Source organism: Phyllostomus hastatus, unplaced genomic scaffold (assembly GCF_019186645.2).
Source record: "Phyllostomus hastatus isolate PE091 unplaced genomic scaffold, TTU_PhHast_1.1 phas_contig_1, whole genome shotgun sequence".
In the NCBI taxonomy this organism is placed as follows: domain Eukaryota; kingdom Metazoa; phylum Chordata; class Mammalia; order Chiroptera; family Phyllostomidae; genus Phyllostomus; species Phyllostomus hastatus.
Window position 1 is genome coordinate 39174031 of NW_025333498.1, and position 20744 is coordinate 39194774.

The following is a 20744-nucleotide window of genomic DNA, read 5'->3' on the forward strand; positions in this document are numbered from 1 at the left end:
GTTAATTTGTCCTAACCATGAACATGGTACGTGCCTCCACTTATTTGTATCTTGTTCAATTTCTTTCTTCAATGTCTTGTAATTTTCTGAGGATAGGTCTTTTACATCCTTGGTTAGGTATATTCCTAGGTATTTTTACTCTTTTTTTGAAGTAATTGTGAATGAGATTGTTTTCTTAATTTCCTTTTCCCTTAGTTCATTGTTAGCATATAAAAATGCAACTGATTTCTGAATATTAATTTTGTATCCTGCTACTCTGATGAATTCATTTATCAGTTCTATTAGTTTCTTGGTGGAATCTTTGGGGTTCTCTATGTACACTATCATGTCATCTGCAAATAAGGTCAGTTTTACATCTTCCTTTCCAAGTTGGATGCCTTTTATTCTTCTTCTTGTCTGACTGCTGTGGCTAGGACTTCCAGTACTATGTTGAATAAGAGAGATGAAAGCAGACATTCCTGTCTTGTGTTTGATCCTAAGGGTAAAACTTGTAGCTTTTGTTCATTGAGTATGATGCTGGAAGTGAGTGTGTCACATATGGTGTTTATTATGTTTAGGTTTATTCCTTCTACTCCCGCTGTGCTGAGAGTTTTTATCATAAATGGTGCTGGATTTTATTAAAAGCTTTTCCTGTATCTATTGATATAATTGTGTGGTTTTTATCCTCCATTTTGTTTATGTGGTCAATCACATTTATTGATTTGAGAATGCTGTACCATCCTTGCATTCCTGGAATAAATCCCACAGGATCATGGTGTATCATCTTTTTGATGAATTGCTGTATTCAATTTGCTAATACTTTGTTGAGGATTTTAGCATCTATGTTCATCAGAGATATTGGCCTACAATTTTCTTTTTTTGTAGTGTCTTTATCTGGTTTTGGAATTAGGATAATGCTGGCCTCATAAAATGAGTTTGGGAGCCTTCCCTCCTCTTAAATTTTATGAAATAGTTTGAGAAGAAGAGGTGTTAGTTTTTCTCAGAATGTTTGGTAAAGTTCACCTGTGAAGCTATCCAGGGCTTTTGTTTGTTGGGAACTTTTTGATTACTGCTTCAGTTTCCTTAGGTGTAATCTATCTATCCAGATTCTCTGATACTTCCTGATGTAGTCTGGGAAGATTGTACGTTTCTAAAAATTTTATCCATCTCATCCAGGTTGTCCAGTTTGCTGACATATAATTGTTCATAATATTTTCTTACAATCCTTTGTATTTCTTTGGTGTCAGTTATTATTACACTTCTTGCATTTCTGATTTTATTTATTTGGGTCCTTTCTCTTTTTTTCTTGATGAATGTGGTTAAAGGTTTGTCAATCTTGTTTATCTTTTCAAAGAACCAGATCTTGGATTCATTGATATTCTGTATCTCTTTTTTAGACTCTATTTCATTTATTTCTGCTCTGATCTTATTTCCTACCTTCTACTCACACTGGGCTTTGTTTGTTGTTCCTTTTCAAGTTCCTTTAAATGTGAAGTTAGATTGTTTATTTGAGCTTTTTCTTTCTCTCTTTCTTTCTTTTTTTTTTTTTAAGATAGGCCAGTAATGCTATGAATATCCCTTTTAGAATTGCTTTCTCTGTGTCCCACAGATTTTGGATTGCTGTGTACAAATTTTTATTTGTTTCAAGGTATTTTCTGATTTCTTTCTTGATCTCATACTGACCCATTCATTGTTTAATAACATGTTATTTAGATTCCATATCTTTGTGTGTTTTTCAGTGTTCTTCTTGTGATTGATTTCTAGTTTCATAGCATTGTGGTCTGAGAAGATTCTTGATAAGATTTCAATCTTAAATTTATTGAGACTTGTTTTGTGTCCTAGCATGTGGTCTATCCTAGGAAGTGTTCCATGTGCACTTGAAAAGTGTGTATATTCTGCTGTTTTGGTGTGAAATGCTCTCAAGACATCAATTAAATCCATTTGATCTAGCATGCTGTTGTCTCTGTTGATTTTCTACCTGTAAGATCAATCCATTGGAGTCAGTGGGGTGTTAAAATCCCCAACTAAGACTGTATTTTTGTTGATCTCTCCTTTTATGTCTATCAAGATTTGCTTCACATATTTAGGTGCTCCTATGTTGGGTGCATAAATGTTTACCAGGGTTATATCCTCTTGTTGGGCTGTTCCCTTTATCATTATGTAATGTCCTTCTTTGCCTCTTACTATAGCCTTGGTTTTAAAGCCTATTTTGTCAGATGTAAGTACTGCTACCTCAGCTGTTTTTTCTTTTTCATTTGCATGAAATATCTTCTTCCAACCCTTTACTTTTAGTCTGTGTGTATCTTTTGATCTGAGATGGGTCTCTTGGAGGCAACATATATATAAGTCTTGTTTTGTTATCCATTCAGCTGCCCTCCATCTTTTGGGTGGAACATTTAAGCCATTTACATTTAAGGCGATTTTTGATAGATATGTATGTAGTGCCATTTTATGATTAGACTGTTTTCCTCTATCTTTTTCCTTTCTTCTTCTCCTTCTTCTCCTTCTTCTTCTCCTTCTCCTTCTCCTTCTCCTTGCAAGTCCTTTAACATTTGTTGCAGTATTTGTTGGGTGATAACAAACTTCTTTAGCTTTTACTTGTCTGGGAAGTTCCTTATTCCTCCTTTGATTTTAAATGATAGCTTTGCTGGTAAAGTAGCCTTGGTTATAGGTCCTTGCTTTCTGCCACCTTGAATATTTCACACCACTCCCTTCTGGCCTGAAATGCTTCTAATGAGTATTTAGATGCGAGTCTAACTGGTGCTTTGTAGGTAACTATTTGTTTTTCTCTTGCAGCTGTTAGGATTCTCTCCTTGTCTTTAAGCCTTGTTATTTTAATGATGATGTGTCTTGGTATATGACTCTTTGGGACTCTGTGAGCTTCCTGGACTTGTGCATATTTTTTCTTCTCTAGATTAGCGAAGTTTTTGGTCATTATTTCTTCAAATAGGTTCTCAATTTCTCATTCATTCTCTTTTCTTTTTGGTATTTCATTTTTTAAATTCATGTTTTTTCTGCTCTGCCTGAATGTGTATTTCTACCTTGTCTTCCAAATACTGATTTAACCCTCTGCTTCATCTAACCTGTTTATTCCTTACAGTATATTAAGATAATAAAGATAAAATAAAGATATTACTGACTTTATTTCTGACTGATCCCTTTTCAATAGTTTCTATGTCTTTTTTGATGCTGTTGAGTATCTTTAAAATTATTACTCTAAACCTTCTATTTGATAAATTGCTTACTTCATTTCATCTAGTTCTTCTAGAAAATTCTCTTGTTCTTTCATTTGAAGTCTATTTCTTTATTTTATTTTATTTTTTAATATATTTTATCGATTATGCTATTACAGTTGTCCCATTTTCCCCACTTCACTGCCCTCCACCCTGTACACCCTCTCCCACCCATATCCCCCCCTTTAGTCATGTCCATGTGTCATACTTATAAGCTCTTTAGCTTCTACATTTCCCATACTATTCTTACCCTCCTTCTGTCTATTTTCTACCTCCCATCTGTGCTACTTATTCTCTGTACCTTTTCCCCCCTCTCTCCTCCTCCCACTCCCCTGTTGCTAACCCTCCATGTGATCTCTATTTCTGTGGTTCTGTTCCTGTTCTAGTTGTTTGCTTAGCTTCTTTTGGGTTTTGCTTTAGGGTGTGGTTGTTAATAATTGTGAGTTTGCTGTCCTTTTACTATACATCTTTTTTTCTATCTTCTTTTCTCAGATAAGTCCCTTTAACATTTCATAAAATAAGGGCTTGGTGATGATGAACTCCTTTAACTTGACCTTATCTGAGAAGCACTTTAACTGCCCTTCCATTCTAAATGAAAGCTTTGCTGGATAGAGTAATCTGGGATATAGGTCCTTGCCTTTCATGACTTGGAATACTTCTTTCCAGCCCCTTCTTGCCTGCAAGGTCTCTTTTGAGAAATCAGCTGACAGTCTGATGGGAACTCCTTTGTAGGTGACTGTCCCCTTATCTCTTGCTGCTTCTAGGATTCTCTCCTTCATTTTTACCTTGGCTAATGTAATTATGATGTGCCTTGGTGTGTTTCTTCTTGGGTCTAACTTCTTTGGGGCTCTCTGCGCTTCCTGGATTTCCTGGAAATCTATTTCCATTGCTAGAATGGGGAAGTTCTCCTTTATTATTTGTTCAAATACGTGTTCAATCTGTTGCTCTACCTCTTCCCCTTCTGGTACCCCTATAATTTGGATGTTGGAATGTTTAAAGATGTCCTGGAGGTTTCTAAGCTTCTCCTCGTTTTTTTTGAATTCTTATTTCTCCATTCTTTCCTGTTTGGTTGTTTCTTTCTTCCTTCTGGTCCACTCTATTGTTTTGAGTCCCAGTTTCCTTCCTATCACTATTGGTTCTCCGTGCATCTTCCTTCGTCTCTTTTATGGTAACCTGCATTTTTTCATCTAATTTGTGTCCAAAATCAACCAATTCTGTGAGCTTCCTGATCACTAGTGTTTTGAACTGTGCATCTGATAGTTTGGCTATCTCTTAGTCTCTCAAAAGGATGAGTCCTGGGGCATTGATCTGTTCTTCTGTTGGAGACATGTCTCTCTCTCTCTCTCTCTCTTTTTTTTTCTTTTGGTCTGGTTGCTCCTGTTACAGTGAGGGGCAGAGCCTTAGGTGTTCACCAGGGCTGGGTACCCCAGTTGCTAGATTGTGACGTTGTATGTGGGGGCGGGGTTGAGGGGGAACAATGGCGGTAGCTCCGTTCTCCTGGGACCTCAGTCCTTTCTCTGGGATTCTGGGTTCGCACTCTGCCCTGCTCCACAATCGCTGCCTCACTGGATCTGCCAGCTGCCGCTTGCGTACTCAGGGTCCACCTGCTACGATCTTGTGTGCCCCAGATGCCTTACTCGCTCCCAGTTGCCTTATGCGCCAGTTCTCCCTGTTCTCTGAGCACCGCGCCCGCGCCCAGCTGCTCTTCTCCACCCCTCCTACTGGTCTGGATGAATGGGTCTACTTCAACTTCTTGGCTGTCCTACTTCCATTCAGATAAATTCTCTATCAGTTCTGGGTGTTATTCTAACTCTAAATTGTTGTTGTTCTAATCTTAGTTGTGCGTGGAGGTATGGTGCGTCCACCTATGCCTCCATCTTGCCAGAAGTCTCTGGAGTGTATTTCTTTATCTTCCCATTTTGGGTGCTTCCGTATATTTTCTGCTTTAGATGTTAATCCAATCAGCCACTAACCCAATCAGTTGTTAATCTAATCGACATATGATCAGCAGTCAGACTTAAACACCACAGGGAAGGGCAGAGTGATTCCTGTGGGTGGGGCTATTGCTTCCTCTCAGGCTCATTCCTTTCAGAAAGGAGTGCTCTGCCTGATAGAGATGGTTCCTACCTTGTGGGGAATAACTCAGCACAGGAATCCTGGCAGCCCTCCCTTTTCCTGCAACGAAGGTTAAATGACTGCAAACAAAAATTTGTGCTTTGGCCTTTTAAAAGGCTCTTTATCTCCTGCTGTCTCTCCCTGGCTGACTGGACCCCTGCTGCCTTTCACAGCTATATATTATCTGACTTCCTTTCTGGCTTTGGTGCTGAAGGCTGGGGAGCCCAGCTTGACGTCTGAACCCACACTTCTCAGGGGGATCCTCTGGCCACTGAAATATCCCTCTGGCACTTCAGCTTCCACCTATGGGAGCCCAGCCAGACCTGTCACATGTCCTCCACACTCCCTACCAGTCACATTGTGCTAAAATGTTTTCTTCTGTCTGTCTATGGTTGTAAGGCTTCTCTCTAGCTGATGTTCAGTGGGTTATTCAAGATGATTTCGCTACAATTTTGTTGTAATTCCAGATTGGCTCTGAGAGGAAGTTACTCTAGGTTTCACTTACTCCTCTGCCATCTAGAGTCTTTAAAGCTATATAGTTATAACAAAAAGTTTATCTTTTAACAATTTGTTTGCAAACATTATATATAATATCTTCATATTATTGAACTAAATAATAACTTAGTGTTATTATTTATCATTTGGTTTTGTCCAAATTTAATTATTATAAATAATGTCACAAAATTTCCTTGGGATAATGCTTTTTCTACACTTTGGAATAGATTTTTAGAAACCAGGTGAAAGAATAACTGATATATTTAGGTTACAATATACATATATATCTTACTTTCCAAAAACTGTATCAGTTCATATCCACGAGCAATGTAAGAAAATACCTGTTTCTGCATATTTCATCAATATGTCATCATGTTTCCCTCATAAGGGAATAAGAACTCATTGTAAGTTTAGTAATGGTAGTAATGGTTAATGTTTGCTATAAAGGCTTTGCCCAGTTTTGTGACAGCAATGTACCAACCATTAAATAGGAGTCAAGTTAAATTTTCTTATTCTGGAAGACAGTGTGTTTATCAATCAAATGAAATAAATTTTTGGCCACATCTACTATTAGCAAGGCACTATAGTAAAAAGTGAAGAATATGATGGATTACAAGAGGCTTATGGTTTGGATGGAAAAGTTTAAGCATGAAAGGAGTTCAATAACAATATAAGATTTAAATAAGTTTCTGAAAACAGGAGACCAAGAGCTGTCCTCGCCACCACCAACATGAAGACTTTGTACTGAGTCTTATTTTTAGTGTTGGGATGTTCCAACCTGAGGCTGAAGAAGCTGCCCTGAGTGCATGTGCCCTTGGCCATGATGGCGTACCCTCTGATGGTGGTGTCTTAATTTCTTATCATCAGAGAAATAATTTATGATGTTATCGTTGAACCTCCAAGTGTTGGCTCTATAACTGATGAACATGGGTATCAGAGACCAGTAAGCTTTCTTAGCCTACAGAGTAAATGGACAGTATGTTATAGATGGACTTGCATCCAGCTTCCTGTTTATAATGGGAGGTTTAGGTTTCATAATCCTAGACTGATCTGATGCTCCAAACATTCCAAAACTCAATAGATTTCTTCTTCTGTTCAGCTTCCATTCATTGGATGTTCATTGGATTGGTCTGTGTCCTACTGAATTTTATTATGGCTAGAGTATTTATGAGAATGAAACTGCCGGGCTATCTTATGGGTTAGAGTCCCTTTTGAGAAGAAATCTGTGGATACTGGATTTGTTCTTCTCACTGAAGCTTTAAAGGATGAACCAATCCTCTGGTTTGATATATGGAAAGGGATGAAGAGCAATAGAAAAAGAAACATCTAGTAGAAAACACGAGAAGCATATTAAAGCTTGGACTAGAATATCTTCTTAGTATTAAAGACACAAGTTTATGACACTTTTTCCTGCTTACCTAAACTGACAAACAAATGATGTTAAGTGGCATTTTTTCTGTTTTTAATTTCTTAAAGAAAATATACTCCATTTATAAAACTATAATATTGAATAGAGTGATTAGTTTTTACAACCCTCTTAACATTTTTTGGAGTTGACATTTCTGACTTTCAGAAATTAATATAAAATTGGGAAGCAAGTTCTCAACTTAACATCCCGTAAGCTGAGAACTCTGGACAGCTTCACCTATGGTGCTTTGCCTTTAAACAGAGTGTATGGCAGAACATTATTTCAGATGTGTATATAAGACTGTTTCCTGAGCAATAAGGTATATGAAAGGAGCAGAAATAAAGAACTCTTCTAATAAGAAAATAAGTTTCTGAAAATAGCTGAGAAGTTTATCAAAGTTGGTACAAAATTATTTGTTAAGGAAGCAATATGGAAAATGAGGCTTCTACAAGTTCACAAGGGAGAACAATCACTTCAGGTTAGAATGAAATTTATTTCCTAATTACAGAACTTACTATATACATATACGGGAAACCCAGAAGAGTCTTTTCTTAGCATTATTCAAAAGTCTTTGAACAATAAATGTCAGAATTTTTAAAATTCTGACATTTAACCAGTGTTTATATCATTTGACCATTAATATGATTATTAAACTGTTTTTTCTTTTTATTATTTTTACTTCAAAACTCACTTCTAAAAAATTAACTTGTGACTGATTGCACTAAATACATCCTGCAGTGAGTGGTTAACTACACCTATGGTTCATCTCATCCTGTCATCAGGGCTTTGTCTTCCCAGCTACAGATCTGTGGTTGGGGCATCTACTGTAATGCAATAAAGAGTCAATGGGTACTCCATTCTTTTGTCTAATATCTATCACATAGAAAAATATATATTTTTGGGTAGTAGAATAGTATTCATGGTAAATAAATACCACTATCAACACTGGCCACCCAGTTTAGTCAATGCTATGAATGAATTTACATCTTATTAGTTTAAAGGAATCAATTCAGTTTTTTTCAAAGTCTGAAGTTTATACACATACAAATTTATGACTTGTAATAAAATATTATAATTGATGAGTTTATGAGAGATGGGGAAGCTATCATGTTAAACTCAAAAAACCTCAGAATCTGCCACCCAGAAAGCCACAGTTCCATATCCAGAAGGCTAAAGATAAAATAGAAAGTTGCCATTATGTAAATATTTGTCACCTACGCAAAAGTTCTCACAGCATAAAACACTGATGTATGCATCACTCACTAATTGTTCTCTACTCATATAAGTGCATTCTTCCTGGTTCAATACCAAACCCTGTATTCACCCATTGTGACCAAAGTTTTGTTGGTTGGTCTCTACTTAATCACTGGATTCTGTAAATGTATCTGTTCCTTTGGGAAGCTATTTATGGCTATAAATAGTACAATTCAAATTGCCTCAAAGTCCATATTCAAAAAATGCAGAATTTCATAAGGTTACTGAAAGTAGTATTTAAATACTTCTCAAATCACACAAAAAGCCAGTTAGACAAACTGAAAGTGAAATAGGGAAAAATCTGTGAAGATAATGTTTCAATGGGTGCACCAAAGGACAGTAATTTAAATATAAAATAATTATAGAAACCACTGAAAAAAATTTCTGAATATTTAAAAATAATTTTTATTTATTTTTTGGGTGCACCAAGGAAAGTGATTTAAATATCAAATAATTAGAGAGGGCACTGGAAAAATTGAAAAAAATTCTTGGATATTTTAAAAAAGATTTTATTTATTTATTTTTAGAGAGAGGGGAAGGGAAGAAGAGAGGGAGAGAAAGATCTATGTGAGAGAGAAACATTAATCAGTTCTCTCTTGAGTGTGACCTAACCAGAGACTGAACCTGCAATCCAGGCACGTAACCCTGACTAGGATTCAAACAGGTGGCCTTTCGCTTTGCCGAATGACGCCTAACCAACTGAACCACACCAGTCAGGGCTCTCTGATATATATATATATATATATATATATATATATATATATATATATATATATATATATATATATATATTTCCCCCCAAAAAAGGCACCTCTTTAAAATCATGCTAGAAAATGAAACAATAAGCATAACATTCATACTGTGTTGTCAACTGTGTTAGAAATTACAAAAAAGAAAACAGAAATGTCATTCATTCTTTGTTGATTGTCATTATTCCCACAGTTAAAATCGTAACATTTAAATAGCTTTCAGTTTAATACTTCCCATGATAAAGTCCTATTAAAACTTCCCTTTCCACTCCCATGTCCCACTATCTCTCATAAGTCTTCAGTTAGACTCCTTGCCCTGGTGCCAATTATTCTCATGTAACAACAATAACAATATAGAAAAATGATAAGTCTTTTTATGCTAAAAATGAGTAGAACCAGATTCACTGAATGCTTTTTCAACACAGATGTAAGCCTTAATTAAACGTGCTCATAACAAAGCATTCCATAGTTCTGCATCAGTGTTAACAAGCAAAGCAGTGTCCATCATCTTCAGTATTGAAGAGAGATTTTACACCATGAGAGATTTTAATGCAGAGAATGTACGGTGCTGGATGAATAAGCGATTAACACTTATCTAAATAAACAGTGGTCTACAAAGTTTGGAAGATGAAAATCAATGGGAAGTTTATGCGGTCAGTGAGCTCAGGGACTGAAGTGCAGAGGACATATGATCATGACTCTGATTAACCTTGGTGTAACATTTCTGAGCAACTGAAGGTGTTTTTTCCCCTTATAGCATTTTTAGGGACCTTAATGACCTCCAGGTCTTTAAAGATAACATGGCTTTACTATAGCCAACATTCTCTAAATTTCTGCAGGTACACATTCAGGTAAGCAGACTCATTAGCTGGCTTTGCAACTGAAAATTTTTTAAAGATATATATTAGAAATCAAATGACATAAATATGGAATCAATTTATTACATGAAGAAATCAGGAATCATTTGGAAAGTGATAAAAGTCAATGATAGTTTTCCAAGACAGTAAGAAAATATGTTCATTATTAAAAGGAAAAAACCTCTATGTTAACTAGTTCAAGCATTAAATTAAATGTCAGATTCCATGTTCCACCCCCACCCCTCAATGGGAGATGCAGTTTATTTACACCAGCAGCCATGGGGGCAGGGGAAATATACAGTGTTTACAAAGTGAGCTACTTGTACAAGATGGATTACACATGCAAAAATAAAAATCTCAAGACCACAGGACAGCGTGAACCCCACCCCCCTCCCCCAATGACCCCAGAGCGGTAATGCCAGGCGGTGGTACCTGGGCATGTTGGGGGCCGGGTGGGGGAAGTGATACATGGAAGGAAAAGCCACCTGCCAAGATTCCATGTTTTTTAAGACCACTTTTATCATGATAATTGTACATTTTTTACTGAAATATTATTGCTAAATACTATGTGTAAATCTGAAAACACTGGTAATAAAAACAAGTGTTTGTACCCTGGCTGGGTGGCTTGGCTGGTTGGAGCATTGTCCTGTACACCAAAAGGCTGCACGTTCTGTCCCTGGTCTGGGTGTGTTGGGGAGGCACAGATCAGGCCTCTCTTTCCCCCCCCTCCCCCGCCACCAATACATGTATCCCTGAGTAAGGATTAAAACAAAAGCTTAAAAAACAAGTGATCACTGATGTTAAGGCTTATTACAACTTTAATCAAATTATATAGTATTCTGAAGCATAAGTAAAAACAAAACGAGTGGAGAGGCCAGGTATAAGAATGTAGTAAATTAGAGTGATACCCCATCAATAGGATACTATGGGCATTTGTGGACAGATACTCTGTTATTCAAGTGAAGGCAAAATTTGGATTTTAATGTAAAATCTCCTAATTTGGAAAGATTATGTGAGACACATGATACAAGCCTGCTGATTGAATCAGGCTGGCAGGCCAGTGGTTGCCAAACCTTGTAAAAGGCAATGCTATTTTGGTTATGTATGGGTAATTTATATTTACAGTAAAGAAAGAAAATGTTATAACACTTTAGTTGAATTTTCTTATGTCAATACTATATTAACACCATTCTTTCTTTTATTAAGTTTACAAACAAAAATACAAAATTGTAAGATCTTCTTAATCATGCTTTCATTTATAAATGCTTTTACATGGGTAGGAGGCAGAAAAGAGAAGTTATGTGTGTATCTGAACTTGTGAACATTTAGTGAAGAACAGTTAACATTGCAAAGGTATACAACCGCAATATAGACTACTCTCTGCTTTCCTTCAGTTATTCCTTAGTTATTCAAAATGACAGAATGCTATACACTGAGCTATTTGTTTCAGGAGCAGATGGGAAAAGTGGCTGCTTTAAATTGTGATTAAAATACGAAGCCTTTGTTTAATATTATTTTTCTTTTTAAGCTTCAGATTTTAGGCTTAAGCAACTTTAATCAAGAGAAGGAGGACCAGACAGCTGGGACAGCACTAGCCCACTGCCTAAGACCCTGCACGGGGAATACTACAACAAACAAACAACCACGGCACACAAACCACCAACTCTATCTTTTGCCAAGGCCATGAGAGAAAAATCACTCACACAGTGCTGTGGGGAGTTCAGTGAAGCTGTACAAAAAATTAAAAATGCATTTACTACTTGGCATCCAGATTATGGTGATAGTTACACAAATCTATGCATGTGTTAAAATTTATAGAAAACTACATTAAAGGAAAGAAAAAGCCAGTTTTACTGAATGGTAATTTAAAAAAATAAAAGCAAGTGAGATTAGCATGTGGGAATCAGGGTTGTGGTCATTATCAGGTTAATAATCACAGCACCTTAACAGTCAGTGGTGCTGACAATTCCCACCCATTTCTCATCTAACCTGATCATTACCCAATTGAGATAGAGACTGTTCTCTTATTTTTTAATATGTATTTTTATTTTTTAAAGATTTTATTTATTTACTTTTAGAGAGGGGAAGGGAGAGAGGGCTAGAGGGAAAGAAACATCAATGTGTGGTTGCCTATCCTGAGCCCACTGTTAGGGACGAGGCCGCAACCCAGGCACATGCTCTAGACTTAGAATTAAACTGGTGACCCTTTGGTTTGCAGGCCGGCACTCAATCCACAGAGCCACACCAGCCGGTTGTTCTCCCATTTTTGTGGAGGAGGACACCAGTACAGTCCTCAAGAGGGGAACTGACCTGCCCAAAGACACAAGACACGGGACTGAGGAAGCCGGGACCAAATGCAGGACTGTGCACAGTTCCACCAACAGGCTCCACCCCTGTGCCCCCACTCTGTTGTTCTGCATTTGTGGTTAAAATAATAAAGACAAGTTTTTAAAAATGCATTTTCTCTTTTACTCAGCAATCCTACATTTAAAAATATGTCCTATAGATACTCTCACATGTCCTAAATGACAACATGCAAAGTTCTTCACTGTAGCAGTATTTGTATCAGGGAAAGAGTGAGAACAACTCAAGTGTTTCTCCTTTAGACATTGATTAAATAAACTACTGTGCATACTTTCCATGGAATACCACACAACTCTAAACAGAAATAAAGATGTTCTCTATGTATTGACATTCAAGCAAAAACAAAGGGAAACTCCAAGAGAAACTATTCAATAAAATAAGAAGAGTGGAAACAATATATATATAGTATGCTATATATATAGTGTGTATATATGTACTATTCTATATACTATATATCTTATACTAATATATACTATATATACTATATATCTTATACTAATATATACTATATATATATACTATATAGTATGCCATATATATACTGTGCTATATATAAGTAAATATAGCATTATATAGTATGCTATTATTTGGGTAAGAAAGGTGAGAATATATCTCTATCTATATCCATCTATATTTTTTTAAGATTTTATTTATTTATTTTTAGAGAGGGAAGGGAGGGAGAAAGAGAGAGAAACATCAACGTGTGGTTGCTGGGGGCCGTGCCCTGCAACCCAGGCATGTACCCTGACTGGGAATCGAACCTGCAACACTTTGGTTCATAGCCCGCATTCAATCCACTGAGCTACGCCAGCCAGGTCCATCTACATTTTTAAATTTGTGTGTCTGAAGAAACACCAGAAGGATACACAAGAAACTAGTAATAGCTTTGACTAGAGGGGAGTAGTGGTGGGTGGAGACAGGGACATGGGCAGAATCAAGATATTCAGTGAATACTTTTTTAATATTGTTTGAGTTTTAAACCCTATGTGGAAAATTAAGAAGATAGTTAAGAAGGAAAGATGTTAAAAAGCAGCTGAGTAAAGCTGTAAGCTTACATCCTAAACTTTTACTTGGCTTCCAGAAGCAGCAATTTTACTTTATTTTTTAATAGTTTGTTTTTTTATTGCATTTTTTCTATTAACATTTATCGCTCTTATTTCCACCTGCACCCACTCCCTTCTTCCCTCCCTGACCCCAGTCCCCAGCAATACCCACACTGTTATCTTACCCATGAGTCCTTTTTCTTTTTTGCTTGATCCCTCCACCCTCCAACAACCCCTCACCCTCAGAGCTGTCAACCTGCTCTCTGTCTAAGAGTCTGTCTCTATTTTTGCTTGTTAGTTCACTTTGTTCATTAGATTACACATATGAGTGAAATCATATGGTATTTGTCTTTCTTGGTCTGGCGTATTTCACTTAGCATAATATTCTCCAGGTCCATCCATGCTGTTGCAAAGGGTAAAATTTTCTTATTTTTAAGGCAGAATAGTACTGCAGTGTGTAAATGTAACATAGTTGTTTTGTCCACTCATCTACTGATGGAAACTTGGGCTACTTCCAAATCTTGGCTATTGTAAATAACGCTGCAATAAACATAGGGGTGCTTATATTCTTTCTAATTTGTGTTTTGGCTTTCTTCGGATAAATTCCCAGCAGTGGAATCCCTGGGTTATAAGGCAGTTCCATTTTTAATTTTTTAAGGAAACTCCATACTGCTTTTAACAGTGGCTGCACCAATCTGAATTCCCACCAACAGTGCAAAAGGGTTCCCCTTTCTCTGCATCCTTGCCAGAACTTGTTTATTTATCGAGGGTAGCTGTTCTCACAGGTGTGAGATGAATCTCACTGTGGTTTTAATTTGCATTTCTCTGATGATTAGTGACACTGAGCAATTTTCATATGTCTATTGGCCATTTGTGTGTCCATTTTGGAGAAGTGTCTATTCAGGTTCTCTGCCCATATTTTTAATTAGATTGTAGGTTTTTTTTGTATTGAGTTTTGTAAGTTCTTTATAAATTTTGGATATTAACCCTTTATCAGATATATTGGCATATATGTTCTCTCATTTAGTGGGTTGTCTTTTTATTTTGTTGATGGTTTCCTTTGCTGTGCAAAAACTTTTTAGTTTGATGCAAGGTTGGTACAACATTCACAAATCATTAAATATGATACTCCATATAAACAAAATGAAGGGTAGAAACCACATGATCACATCATTCAACAGATGCAGAAAAAGCATGTGATAAAATCCAGCACCCATTTATGATAAAAACTCTCAGCAAAGTGGGAATAGAGGGAACATACCTAAACATAAGAAAGACCATATGTGACAGACTTACTTCCAGCATCATACTCAATGGACCAAAGCTACAAGTTTTCCCCTTAAGATCAGGCACAAGACAGGGATGTCTGCTTTCACCTCTCTTATTCAACATAGTGCTGGAAGTCCTAGCCACAGCAGTCAGACAAGAAGAAGAAATAGAAAGCATTCAAATTGGAATGGAAGAAGTAAAATTGTCATTATTTGCAGATCATGTGATACCATACATAGAGAACCCCAAAGATTCCACCAAGAAACTACTAGCACTGATAAATGAATTCAGTAAAACAGGAGGATACAAAAGCAATTTTACTTTAAATGTATTCTGCCCTAGCAAGAATGAAGTAAAACTTATGTTCCACTTATAGTAGTTTCTGCTGCATTTGAGTCTGCAGGAGGAAGGGGAAAGCTGTATTGGAGATTTAGGTGAGGAACACCTTTCTTGTGACTCAAAATAGGGGAATCGACTAAGGAGAGACAACTTGGCTCTTAGGTTTGTTCAGCAGAGTCCATTAATGGTATGTAATATCTATCTCATCAGGAAGAAAATGCTAGCTCAACTACCTTCAGAACTAAAATTAGGATTCTTTACTTATACATCAAATTGCTAAGACCTAAATGTTGTATGCTGTGTTTGAGAAAGCAAAGGAGTACAAAACTTTGGTCTCAACAGTTAAACTGTCATACACAAACACTAGATAATGTGTATTTACTTCACTGCCATCACCTAAGAATCACAGAACGATTCTACATAGAATCCTCACTGGAAGTTTTTCATTATTACAAAACGTGCAGGAGGACTGCAACTGAAAAAGTCTTTACAGGCACAGGACTACCTGTTTCCATATAATCTCCCTACAACCTCTAATGAAGACAAGCAATCACAGCTTATTTTGTAGAGCTGTTTACAATTTACAGATTGCATTTTCACACTTTATTTCATTTAATCTTGATAAACATCCGGTATATGGACATTATTATCTCTGTTTTACAAATTAAGAGACTGAGGTTCAGAGGTGAGGCAACTGGATAAAAATCCCAACCTCCAGAGACTGGCAGAGGTCAGACCTGAATCCAGATCTTCTGATTCTCAGATCAAATGATTTTCTATTATTGCAATGTTATATATAATTATCAATGCCTGTCATAAATGCACACATGAATAGAGATAACTAATGATAGTTATATCTGATGAGAAGATTAAGTCTTAAAGTTGGTCTGTAAGGAAAAATATATAGTAGTCAAAATTAACTTTGAAGATAATTTACATCATCCATCAAATGGTAATAAATACACAGTACAGAGGATTTAACAACCTTGGTAATACTTAACTTCAAAGTACAATGAATGTATCACATATAATAGGTATATACCTAAAATATAATTTTATCCTACATGTATTTCACAAAAGAAAATGACTATGGGTGAATTTATATAATCAAATAGGCATATCATGCAACTCCACTATATAAATAACAGCTAACATTCATTGAGGGCTTATTTTAAGTTACATATTATGCTAGTGTTTTATATATTTCCATATTTAATCCTTTACAGATGTCTATGAGGTAGATACAAACTCATAAATACAGATGAAGAAATAAAAGCCTTAGAAAAGTTGAGTCCCACGGGAAGCAAATACCAATGTCATAAGTTGAACCCATTCAAGTGGAGTCCAGAAGTCACATCCCTGAAATATGAGTTGGTGTTCATATTCTTGTTTTGATAGCAGATCTGTGCATTACCAAGCAGAAGAATGAATCTACATACATATACCAAATATGATGGATTTGACAAGGATTCATGTCCTAATTTCCAAATACTTATGGGAAAACTATATTGCTAGGACTTCTAGGTCAGAGAGCATGGGGAGTATACATTTTAGAGTCTTCTCTATTTCAGATATTTAGTAATTATAGATAAGACATAGAGGGAAAAATGGAAAGATATACTGGTTCTAAAAATAAAAATCCCCATGTAACTGAACACAAAGTAGTAAGCAAGCTAATAGTTAGACTTGTTTGGTTCCAGGTTTGGTAACACTCAGAGACACCAGGGTTAGTTCAGATTAAAAAGAACCACCTGGCAAAAGCCTTCAGCTAGTCTTAGTGGGTAAAATCTGCACCGAGGAGTGATTCCTTAAACTATCAAAAGAGACTGAAAATGCTCTTAGATCTAAAGGTTACGGTATATAAACCCAAGTCAGAGGATGCAGACAGAGTCTGCCTCCTAAACCACAGGCTGCGCAACCCACTGCCTCCGTGATTAGCATACCCAGAGGACAGTAATGGAGATAAAAAGTTTCATGTCATTAAAACCACAATGAGATACCACTTCACACCAGTCAGAATGGCCACCATAAACAAAGCAACAAACAAGTGTTGGAGAGGTTGTGGAGAAAAGGGGTCCCTAGTGCACTGTTGGTGGGACTGCAGACTGGTACAACCACTATGGAAAGCAGTATGGAACTTCCTCAGAAAACTAGAAATGGATCTGCCTTTTGACCCTGCAATTCCACTGCTGGGACTATATCCTAAGAACACTAAAACACCAATCCAAAAGAACCTTTGCACCCCGATGTTCATAGCAGCACAATTTACAACAGCTAGGTGCTAGAAGCAACCTAGATGCCCATCAGTAAATAAATGGATCAAAAAACTATGGTACATTTACACAATAGAATTCTATGCAACAGAAAGAAAGAAGGAGCAACAGCTTGGATGGAGCTGGCAAGCATGCTAAGTGAAACAAGCCAGGCAGTGAAAGACAAATACCAGATGATCTCACCTTTAACAGGAACCTAAACAACAAAACAAAGAAACAAGCAAAATGTAACCAAAGACACTGAAATAGAGGACAGACTGACAGTGACCAGAGGGGAGAGAAGAGGGAATTTCAGGGGAGAATGGGAAGGGTTTACAGGAACAAATTTAAAGGACACATGGACAAAAACTAGGGGGAGGGTGGTAATGGGAGGGAAGTGGGGAGGGTTGGGTGGGTGGGCTGGAATGGGGGTAAAAGGGAGAAAACTGTACTTGAACAATGTTTAAAATAAAATAAAATTAAAAATTAAAAAAAGTTTCCCTTCAAGATGAGCCTACAAAATAATTTCCAAAGCACATGAGGAAAATTAAAGCGAAGAAAGGAAGTAAAAGAATCTCAAGAATTAGAAGGTTATGTAAAATTAAAAAAGAAAAAATAAATATCAGTAATAAATACATACACAGGGAAGTCAGACAACGCCTTAAAAATAAGTTTATGATTGACAAAATAAACAAAGGAATAAATACCATCCATAACAAAGAACTAGAAAGTATGAAACAAATTCAAAAGGAAAGACCAGGATAGATGTATATAAAAAACACAACAAAAATTCTTGGAATTGAAAATATACTAATTGAAAAAGAAAAACTGAATATATTTAAATATATTAATAGAGAAAACCCAAAGGATTCAGTGGTATGAAAGTAAAGAAGAATGAAAAATATATTCCAGGCAAGTACTAGCCAAAAGAAAATAAGATTATAGATGATTTGAACAACACAATTAATAAGCTTTACTAACAACTATACAACCCTGCACCAAAAAAATCGAGAATTCTTTTCAAGCACACATTAGACCATTCATGAAAAATGATGACATACTAAACCTCAAAAACTGTCAGAGATTCAGAATCATATAGACTAGACCTCTGATTTATAATGGACTCACTGATTCGTGTAACAATAGAGATGAATCTCAAATGCAATGGGTTAAGTGAAAGAAAACAAAATCAAAAGGCTACACGTGATGTGATTACACCTGTATGACATTCTGGAAAAGCATGGAAAACAAACCATTGGTTGCCAGGACTGAAGATGAGGAAAGAGTTAACTACAAAGAGGTACAAGGAGCTTTTTTGTGAGTAATGGAGTTTCTACACCTTGACCATGATGGTGGACCATAACGTGTACATTTGCCAAAGCTGTACACTAAAAAGGTGATTTTAGTTTATGCAAATTCTACAACCAACCTGAATTCAAACACCCTACTTAATTATTTAAAACTGTAATAAAGGCATTGCCCAAAATTCTCTTACTGAATTATGCAACAGATTAAAAATCAATTACTTCAATAAAAAATAGTAAATATAATAAAGAGAAATATTGAAAATAATGTATGCTAATTTCTAGCAAGACTGATGAAGAAAACAAAGAAAAGACATTCTGAAGGTAAAGAAGGCATAATTACAGATATAGTAGCTATAAAAATAACAATATTAAAAACTTTAAGACAGAATTAATAGCCTGAATAAACTGAACAGTTTATACATATATATGCCTTTTAGGGGGTAGAATTCAAGTAAAGAAATGAGTTTTATAAAATTATTCATAGTGTCATACTATAGTCAAATTTTAATAATGTGTTAGCCCTCAATCTCAGTAACACTGTTTTTCCTATTTTTGAAATTTATCCATCTTTTCAGTCCCAAGGTTTTGAGCTTGCTCTAAGTTCTTACCATGTCTCATAACTGCTCTCTAATTGCCTTACTTACATAGTTATTGTCCATTCAATCTGACCTTATACTTACTTTGTATTCTTTTTTTTCCATTCATATATAGTTTAATTTTCCAACTTTTTCTTATAAAAACTTCCAAACATAGAGAATATAGTACAGATTTCACTCTAATTCAACCCAATACCCAGACTCAACAATTCAGTAATTAATGTCTTGCCATATGTGCTTTACCTGCATATAAGTGTTTGTAAAAACATTATTTTTAAATTATTTTTATTTTTTTATTTTAATCATTGTTCAAGTACAGTTTTCTCCCTTTTATTCCCATTCCAGCCCACCCACCCAACCCTCCCCACTTCCCTCCCATTACCACCCTCCCCCTAGTTTTTGTCCATGTGTCCTTTAAATTTGTTCCTGTAAACCCTTCCCATTCTCCCCTGAAATTCCTCAACTGGGCTTAACATAATGCTCTACAAATACTGGGAATGACAACTGAAAATCATTCCGTAAGAGTGATGTTGAAGAAAGGAAGACACAATTGTTTTCTGAACTACAAAGCCCACAGTACCTCAACTGAGTATATTCAAAATAGAGAAAAGACAAACTTTCCCTTTCCTTTCACTGGGTTTAATTTTTTTGAAAGGAATAACACAATATCAAAAATTTTGAACTCCTGATAATGGATACAAATGGAATTGCTCTTTATGATGAGAAAACAAAGAACAATCATCACATATAAGAAGAAGAGGCTCAGATTCAGGAGTCATATAAAATATTTCCATATAAAACAGATTTACATCAAGAAAGCAAAAAACACTTCAACAAACTTCTTACATGGTAACTAAAAGTCATGTATAATTCTTGACTGAATTATGGACTGAAGAAAAAATTGTTATAAAGTGGAAATAACTGGTAAAATTTGAATACAGACTGCATATTAGATGACAGTATTATGTCAATGTTGCATTTTTTGAATTCAATACCTCTTTAAAGTGCTGTCAAAGAACGTCCTGCTCTTAGAAAATACCTGCTGAAGTATTTAGGTAACAATCATAAGGTCTGCAGCTTACTCTCAAATAGTTTAGCCAAATGATAACAAGTAATGCATATATATGTGAGAAATAAACCTAATATGGCAAATGGTAAAAATTGATCAACCTAGGTGAAAGGTATAATAATATTAAACTGTTCTTCAATCTTGCAACCATGAAAATATGAAATCAAAAGTATTGCTTTTAAATGAAAAAATATGATTACCAAATTTATAAAAAGCAATAAATGCTTCAAGTATCAAACAGGTGTCTTTAGGATGGCTATTTTGAGGAACCATCCTAGAACTAAACTAAAAGGAAGGAGAAATAAATGACAAAGAGAAAGTGATTCAGGGAATGTGATTCAATTTAGCTAGACTGCAGTACACAGCTGTTTGGTCAAACACCAGTCTAGATGTTCCCATGGAGGTAATTTTAGCT

The 20744-nt window shown here is 35.9% G+C and overlaps 1 protein-coding gene, 1 non-coding gene and 1 pseudogene across 5 annotated transcripts in view; 1 reads left to right on the forward strand and 2 right to left on the reverse strand.

Moving 5' to 3' along the window:
• Window positions 1-20744, reverse strand: part of MBD5 (methyl-CpG binding domain protein 5) — a 471857-nt gene that overhangs the window by 197106 nt on the left and 254007 nt on the right. The gene's annotated exons all lie outside the window — the stretch shown is intronic.
• On the forward strand, window positions 6553-7025 carry LOC123813898 (annotated as a pseudogene).
• Window positions 9983-10108, reverse strand: LOC123814449. Its single transcript, XR_006784913.1, has one exon. It is a non-coding gene; the product is annotated as a small nucleolar RNA SNORA33 (small nucleolar RNA).